Here is a 7,706-nt window from a genome sequence, read left to right as displayed (position 1 = left end):
CCTTCTGCACACCTTCAAGGCCATCCATAACCTCGCCCCTCCCTATCTGTCAGATCTCCTCCATATTGTCACCCCCTCCCGCTCCCTCAGATCCTCCTCCTCTATCCACCTCTCTGTGCCCTCAGCCCGCCTCAGTACCATGGCTGCACCAACTGTGGAACTCACTCCCACCAGACATCCGTAATATTGACTCTTTCCCTCTCTTCAAATCCAGACTCAAAACACACCTGTTCCAGAAAGCATACTCACTGTGATTGCACTTTTTTTTTTTTTTTGCTTTTGTTTTTGTTTGTTTTGTGTTATTGTTCTGTCTTTGTACAGTGTCCTTGTGTGTCCAGAAAGGCGCTTATAAATACAATGTATTATTATTATTATTATTATTTGCTCCTGATGGTTGTGGACTGCATGGTCACCTGTCGATATTAGTGAGTGTGTGTGTGGCAATAAATTGCACATGGCCTATCGAATAGGAGTCTCGTACCTCTTTGGTTAGTTAAATCCAGGTGGCGACTTTTTCTTTGGCGAGGCAGTGTATATATATATATATAGACACACACACACTACCAGTCAAAAGTTTTAGAACACCACACTTTTTCCAGTTTTTTACTGAAAATTACCGTATTTTCCGGACTATAAGGCGCACCTGAATATAAGCCGCACCAGCTAAATTTTGGGGAAAAGGCAGATTGTGCCATATATAAGCTGCACCCGACTATAAGCCGCACCCGACTACCGCTGGTGTTTTAATGTTTAATTACCGTAAGAGTTTCTTCTACCACGGAGGGGATTGTCGGGACAGAAATGACTGTTTGGAAACGCAAAGCGTCCCATTTATTTACATTTGACAAACATAAATCTTTCGATCAATCAAACAAAAAAATCAATCGATCAAACTGTCACATCTTTGACATTACAAACAGCATTCGTGCAGTGCACAAATAATACAACGGTGCGCTCCTAGCGCACTTCCTGCAGTCATAGTACCGTAGTAGTGCAGTATAACAAAAAACAAAGCTTACAACGCTTGACGAGGCAATAACGTTAAATGGCTAAATTTAATTTGTTCGTAAAAGTGCTTGCCTATAACATGGCAGCAAAAGTGCAGTAACCCGGCTGCTCAACAAAATAACCAGCATCTTTTTCGAAAACAGCCAACACAGCAGTAAAGGTGCAGTAACACGGCCGTTTACTGTATCAAAATAACCAGCCTACTATACCAGAAAAGTCAGTTCTTAATCCTCATGTCATCGTCTATGACATGATAGTGCGCCCCTGGTGACCGTTAGCTGTAAAAATCCATCCGCCGTTGTATAAGCCGCAGGGTCCAAAGCAAGTGACAAAAGTAGCGGCTTATAGTCCGGAATTTACGGTATTCAGTTTAGTGTCTCATTGCACTCTGAAATGAAGGCATAGAACTAATAAGCAATTTGAGTTGAAAAAGAAATCATGGAATCAATTTATAGACCAAAATGTATTCTAAACTTGACTCATCAAAGTAGCCACCTTTGGCAGATATAACAGCTGAACACACTCGTGGCATTCTTTCTACAATAGAAATCAAATATTCTTCAGAAAGTTCTTCCCAAGTCTGTTGCAGAAGTTCCCATAAATGTGTGGCACTTGTAGGTTGCTTGACTTTCACTCTTCTGTCCAGTTCATCCCAAAGTCTGGTTTAAGTCTGGAGACTGTGCTGGCCACTCCATGTTTTCAAGTTTACCATCTTGTTCTTTTTTCCTGAGGTAGTTCTGGCATAGTTTGGACTTGTGTTTTGGGTCATTATCTTGCTGTAGGATGAACCTCTGACCAACTAGGCGCATACCAGAGGGTATTGCATGGCGCTGCAGAATGCTGTGGTAGCCGTTTTGGTTCAGGGTGCCTCTCACTCTGTACAAGTCACCGACCCTGGATCCAGCAAAACAGCCCCAGACCATCACACTTCCTCCTCCATGTTTGACAGTTGATGTCACACACTGTGGAACCATCCTCTCGCCTACTCGACGGCGTACAAAGATCCTGCGTGATGAACGGAAGATTTGAAATTTTGATTCATCAGTCCATAATACCTTCTTCCAGTCTTCAGTAGTCCAATGGTGGTGTTTCATGGCCCAGGCGAGCCTCTTTGTCTTATTCTGACATCTTAGCAATGGCTTTCTTGCAGCAACTCGTCCTGTCAAACCTGCAGCTCGAAGTCTTCTCTTCACAGTTGAAACTGATACTCGCTTACTACGACCACTATTAAGCTGTGCTTAAAGCTGTTGTCCTGTGAGCCGCCTATCACGCAAGCTCTTAACTCTCAGAAACTTGTCCTCTGATTCAGATGTGGCTTTGGGTCTGCCAGACCTCTTCCTGTCAGAGTTTTCCCTAGTTTCTGAGTGCCTTTTGATGGTGAAGAACACTGTACTGACTGACACCTTGACTTTCTTTGCAATTTCCCTGTAGGAAAGACCTACATTGTTAAGTGTTATGATGGTCTGTCTCTCTTCCATTGTTAATTGCCTTTTTCTCGCCATTTTTGTAGCAACACACACCTTTCTGCAGTACAATACTGTTCACCTGATGCTCATGAGGGTCTGGTACCACAGTGTGTTCCAACACTGCTTTTATGCAGACAGAGGGGGTTGTAAGTAACCAAGAAAAGTTGGAACACCTGTAGGAATTAGTAGCACCAGCTTTCAAGGCTGATTCAGCCTTCATTGCTGCAGAACAGCTTTAAATTGTTAACCCACTTTGTGTTCCCTGAAAGAGGCCTTTTTGTATAATTCTGAAATGTACATTATTTTTCAGTTTTGGGTAACCAAACCTTTTTTTTTTAATCTCTGGCTGTACAGTACTTACATTTGTACCATTTCAAGCTATTCATTGGAGTTGCACAACTTGAATTGCAATAAATAACTGGAAAAATTAGGATGTTCTAAAACTTTTGACACACATTACTGTATAACTTCAATGACTAACTCCAGCTCAGTAACATTGTTCTAGACCAGTGGTTCCCAAACTTTTCACAGCCCGTACCCCTTCAGACATTTGACCTCCAGCCATGTACCCCCTACTCTCACGCACTTGTAGAAGCCAGAAAAAAAGCCTGCCGCCACCCCCACCACCCACATTTAAAATCTCTTAAAGTGAATTATTTCTCACAAAATAGATTTACCAGCATTTATCCATTTTTGACAGTCAGCCGGGCAACCTAGTTTACCTCAGACTGATGACTTGACAGCTCAAATGACAGAAAGTTATCAGAATTGTTGACGACATAATTTAAAGACCCAATCAAGAACAAGATTTGCTCGTTTCTGGGGGGAAAATAACTGTAGCGAGTATAGCTATATCATCAGGAGATTTGCACCATGCCCATCAGTCACAGACATTTCAGGGAATTGACGTCTTTCTTATTTAAGTGACCTAGCGCTAGCTACATTAGCAGCAAACTGATACATAGCTTCAAAACTTTACAAAACAAACTACTGTGTCTCATGACCCTGGTGTAATAGTTAACCAAGAGATGGTTAGAGTGGTGTCTGACTTTAAATATCTGGGAATCATTTTAGACTCACAACTCTCATTTAAAAAGCATGCAAACAAGGTTGTTAATACTGTCAAATTTAACCTGGCAAATTTTAAGCACATAAGACCATATCTACCAATGAAGGCTGCAAAGCTCTTCTTGCATGCAATGATCTTCTCACATTTCTCTTACTGTTTAACTAGCTGGTCGCAAGCCAATAAGACAACATTGCAACCATTGGAGTCACTCTATAAACAGGCATTAAAGACACTGGACCGTAAGGGTAATAGCTATCATCACTGTCACATAGTCAAAAAATACAACATGTTTAGCTTTGAAAACTTCAGACACTTTGTTGATGCCTGTCTTGTCTTTAAGGTACTCCACGGGCTTGCTCCACCACCACTGTGCCAGTTCATAAAACAGAAAGACAAGGTCAATAGAGTAACCAGAGCAACCACCAGAGGGGACTGCATAGTTCAATATAGACAAAGTAGGTTTGGAAACACAGCCTTTTCTGTCAGAGCCACTATTTTTTGGAATAGTCTGCCCAATGAGTTAAGGGAGTGTAATAGTCTTTCCATTTTTAAAAAAACAGCTTAAAACCTGGATTAGGGACAATTACAAGTGTAACCATGCTCTAAATACTTGAGTCCATGAACATACTTTTCTTTTATTGCCTTTTTCTTTTCTTTTTTCTTTCTGTATTTATACTGTATTCTTACTTATCGACTTTTGCATTTTAGGGTGCCTGTTAAGATCTGGCTAGGGACAACAGATGGAAACTAGCACTTGTAGCTAACTCTGGCTTGTTTACAGCAAGTAACTTGTCTGTTGATTAATGAGTATTGTCCCTATCAAATAAATAAACAAATAAAAAAGCCAGTTGTCCTAGTCTTTTGATTTTTCATTTAGGTGGAGAATCAGAAAATGAGAAAACAACCCGTTATCCGTTTTTTCAGTTTCAAAATGTAATCAGGCTGAGTTCAGAATCAACTCTTTCACGTACCCCCGTAATCACTGTTCTAGACTAACATTATGTCTGTATCCGTGCTGTAATATGACATTTAATATTTTAACTGAACACAGCTCAGCACTTAATATCAAACTGAACCAAGTCTTTCATTAACGCTGTTGCAAGACATAAACATTTCGTACTTTACGTGGTGGAATAATATTTTGCATCTTCACACACTTTATTGCACTTTATTTAAAAGTATCATCCCTCTAAATTCTAAAACTTCAGTATTATGTTTTAACTTCGGTGCTGGTTTGATAACCATGACAAGCCTCTTGTTAGCTTCCCGTTAGCTTCGCTAACACACTGGAGCTATGCTGGAAGGCTAGCCTAAGGCTAATTCATTAGCCGGCTAATTATCTACTTAACGTCAACTACCAGGTCAGATATGTTGGGAACAAACACTTAACATATAAATAATCCTCGAAATTTACTTACCGAATAAAGTGAAGGACAAATTTCTGGGATGTTCTTTTAGGAGTTGAAGCAAAGCAGCCGGGTATTATTTGTATTTAAAATGGACCAAACCCTTGGCGGAGAAGTGGTCATTAACACAGGTGGGGATCAGGGTTTTGAGCAAACAAGGTCTGTCGCCTTTTAGCTTTCCGTTGTATGAGTTTGCAGCTCGTTTCTGTACGTGCAGCATGTTTATGTGTTTGCAGAGCATTTCTGTATTTGCAACGCGTTTCTGTACTTGCAGCGTGTTGTAAGTCTATTTGCACTAGTTTTCTGAAGTTGCAGTTGTTCTGTAATAGGAACTAATGTTGAAGGGTTGTTGCAAACCGGAACCTTGGTGTGTGACACTTGAGAAATGTTAGTAAACGTTCAGACATTGTACACACTTTCTCCCGGAGTCTTTATTCATTACACACATATGGTGTTGAAAACCGAAGATAACATAACAGCAGTGCATTGAGCTCTCTCGCCACTGTAGGTTTCTTTGGATGGCATTGCACAGTGATAAGTTATATTGAGTATGTTATAACCAGTGTTGGGCACGTTACTTTTAAAAGGTAATTAGTTATAATTATTAGTTACTTGTCCCAAAAAGTAACTGAATTACTCCACTATAAAAGTAACTAGTTACCAGGGAAAGTAACTATTGCATTACTAAAAATATATGTTTAAATACGTCTAAGAATTAGATTTTTTTCTGAGTGTAATGTACACTTCACGTGTACATTCTTGCCTTTTACCTCAATGAGGTTAAAGTAGTGCCTATACTTCCACCTTGAAAACGGCAACTTTACCTCTGAATGCTCCGAACTCTCCATTGCTGCAGGCTATCTTGTGTGATACTGCTATGCGCGCGTTTGTGTGTAAACAACACCCGCCCAGCTGAACACTTCCCTGCCGCTGACTGGCTTACCATGAAATCTTACCCCCCCCCCCTTAGCCAATCATCATCACTTATGCGGCTACCGCCCCCACCCTTTAAAATCTAGAATAGAATTTAAAATCCTCCTCCTACATACGAAAGGCCTAGCTCCATCATATCTTAAAGACCTCATTGTACCATATCATCCCAGCAGATCACTTCGGTCTGAAAGTGCAGGCCTACTTGTAGTTCCTAGAATTTCAAAAATTAGAATGGGAGGCAGAGCTTTCAGCTATCAGAGTCCTCTCCTGTGGAACCAGCTCCCAGTTTGGGTTCAGGAGGCAGACACACTCTCTGCTTTTAAGGTCAGGCTTAAGACTTTCCTTTTTGATCAGTCTTATAATTAAGGCTGGACTGAACCATCCTCTGACAAAGCCCCTGGCCCCAGCCAGGCCCCCTCAGTAAAACTGGTCTAGAACCGCCGCTGGTCTGCCATCCACCTCTGTTCCCTCGGCCCGCACAGTCCAACGATCTGCACTTCTCTCTTTTCGTGGAGGTGATGGTGTCTCGGCGATCTGGTTGTCTCCTGGGGGCCCTCCGTCCTCGGCGTCCGTCCGCTTCGCTGCCGCTGCCTTAATTAATAGGGTTAGAGCAGGGTTACCTCGCCCCCAGGCTGGAGCTCATTTGCTTGATTAACCTGTTGCTGGTGAGTCCGTGTATAGTTCAAGGTCAGTCCGGAAAAAAGACTACATGCAATGCAACATAAATCTCAACTAAATAAGCAACCCTGGAAAACGCAAAACAACACAACATGCAATGTAACACAGAACAGCACAACATGCAAGGTAAACAATAACAGAACATGCGACCTAAAACTGACCCCGACACACACTCCTCAATCAAGGGCTCAAAAAGTAACTCGACACTTTTCTAAAAAGCTGTTTCACTAACAATTGCAAGATATGTGTACATAATGTATTTGTATATAATATATATTCTTCCGTCTCTATTTCTTGTACATTTGTTCATAGGTTAATTTGTACATTTTTTGTTTAGATTTTATTTTACTTATTTTGATTTTATTTTATTTAATCTTTCTTTTACTTGTGGTTCATAAGAGTGTTTTTTTTTTTTTTTTATGTGCGACTAAGCTACTTTTACCAAGCAATTTCCCTTGTGGATCAATAAAGGTTATCTAAGTCTAATTCCTTGATAATTTCTGCATTGGTTGAGCAGGTACAAGGTCTAAAGTTGTTTCCAAGTGTGACATTTGTATTTGGAGCCTTTACTGTGAATCCATTGTTCAAAAGAGTTCTTAATGCAAGTGAAACAGGCCATCTTTAGCCTGTGGACATCCACAGAAAAGAACAGTGGTGAATCAGTATCATGCCATGCAGGAGTGGGACACTTTAGCTTCCATACACGTATCACAGCATATGATTCTCTCTTGACTATGCTCTCCTCTTCAACCAGACTTCTCTTCACTCTCTTTAGCTCTGATTTTGAAGGTCTCCATGACAGTGCTGAGGACCATGTTTTTCTTCAGCTCCCTTTTTTGTGGCGAAGAAGGTCTGACATTGAGGGTAGCTGTAATTGAAGCTGGAGTCCCTCCAGGTGGCAAGAGGGCAGTCCTGGCAGAAGTTGTGTCCACAGGGGATGGTCACCGAACATTGGAAGGTGTTCAGACAGATGCTGCAGGTCAGCTCGTCCTCCAGACCGATCAGAGAGAACAGAGATTCTGCCACTCCAGCCATGGTACCACTGGATGTGAGAGATTAGGCTAAAATTAAATGTATTGTCCCATGCTGACATTTGATAAACGCCCCTTTGGCAAGTAAGATAAGTTGCAAATATCTATCTATCTA

This window comes from Chelon labrosus, assembly GCF_963514085.1.
Source record: "Chelon labrosus genome assembly, chromosome: 2".
NCBI classification, from domain to species: Eukaryota; Metazoa; Chordata; class Actinopteri; order Mugiliformes; family Mugilidae; genus Chelon; species Chelon labrosus.
Note: the sequence above shows the minus strand (reverse complement) of the source record.